Below are 1,620 nucleotides of genomic sequence, written 5' to 3' on the forward strand. Positions count from 1 at the left end.
TGAACACCAGACCAGGTTGCTTGGAGAGGCTTGGAGTCTCCATCTGTGGATACTCCACAGAATACTCATAATAAATGCTAATACCCAATGGGACATAGCTCTGAGCAAAGCACTGTGGCTGACCTTGATTGAGCCACAATGGGAATGGAGACTTTACAGGGGCCAGCCATCCTCAGTGGTACTTTTGTTCTGTGGAAAGACCAAAACAAAAACAAAAACAAAAACAAAAAAGACAACAACCAAAACAAAACAAACAAAAAAACCCCACAAACCTGTCAACTAAGATAAAATGTCAGTGCTTGCAAATCATTATTTTTTATGATTTCTAAGATGTGTGTCTGTGCTTAACAGCACAGGCAGTCGAGCAGAGGGAGTCCATGACTGCCAAGAAATGGGAGACTGAAAGCCTGACATCCTTTGATATTAACATCAGCAAAGCCTGTGTGAGCAGGAGGAGTGAGTAACAGCTAGAGGTTGAGCTTCCTAGTTGGTACTAAAACATGTAGGACAACTTTAAACGTCTTCTATATTTGCAGAATTGCCAAAGGCTTTGTAAAGTGAGTCTTGCCCAGTATAGTCATGTGTTACATTTTTGCTGGGAGTTAGAGAAGCCAAGTGATGGGTATGAATGGTTAAATGTGTAGATTAGCAAGGCTGCATGGAATTTTTATAACTTCTCTTTTTGCCAGAGCGGATGAATACAGACTATATTGTTCCAGCCAACTCCCTATGGTTTGGAAAAAAGAAAGGATTAAGTTAATTTTTCTTCTACTAACCACAAACAAATAAAAAAAATGTCAGTTTGTCAGTCTGCTCGGGCTATGCTCTTTTCTTCAACAACTCCACACAATGTGGTTGGTTGTATGCATTATTATAATAATAAAAATATCCACAATTGTGCAGCAAATTGATTCTGTTTCTAAGAGTTTATCTTGTTCAAGTATTTGCAGTACTGTGGCTTTGATTCAATAGTCTAAATTATTTTAATAATGCACAAATACACATCTCTGCACCTAAGCACAAATGTACAGCCTTTTTTGGCATTGATTTCTAAGATTCTATGTGCTAAATAAAAGACTTTTACATCTGCAATGCCCATATAAGTTCCCATGCTGATTAAATGCCTATTTCACATTTGGGGCTTCTAGCAGCCCAGTAATCTATTTCTCTGTACTTTCCACCTACAGTATTTCTCTTTTGTAGAAACCAAGTCATACTAGTTTCAGAAAACCCAATGCAAACCTACTGTTTGCTTGGCATTATTTAACTGTCAAGAAAAGGAGTTATGTTTAAAACCACTGACATTTTAATCTGAAAAGCTTGTTTGCAAAATTAGTGAGTACGTCTCTGCCTTTGATTCTGTTTGTGCGTTTATAACTCTTGAACCTGAATGGTTATTGCTGCCAGAAAGGTAAAAACATCAAGCATGTCTAAATACAAAACCTGTGCTTCTCAAGATTCTTTGGCTTGATAGCATGTTACTTATGTTTCTCTAACTGACTGTGGTTGTTCAAATATAGCTAAAAACTTGATTAGTTCAGAAAATTAAGAATCCTGACCTTGTGGTACTGAAATCTTCTTGAATATACTGTATCATTAAACGAACCTGAAAATTGCTTA

Source organism: Centrocercus urophasianus, unplaced genomic scaffold, assembly GCF_019232065.1.
Source record: "Centrocercus urophasianus isolate 14NV4802_14NV808 unplaced genomic scaffold, USGS_Curo_1.0 seq_890, whole genome shotgun sequence".
In the NCBI taxonomy this organism is placed as follows: domain Eukaryota; kingdom Metazoa; phylum Chordata; class Aves; order Galliformes; family Phasianidae; genus Centrocercus; species Centrocercus urophasianus.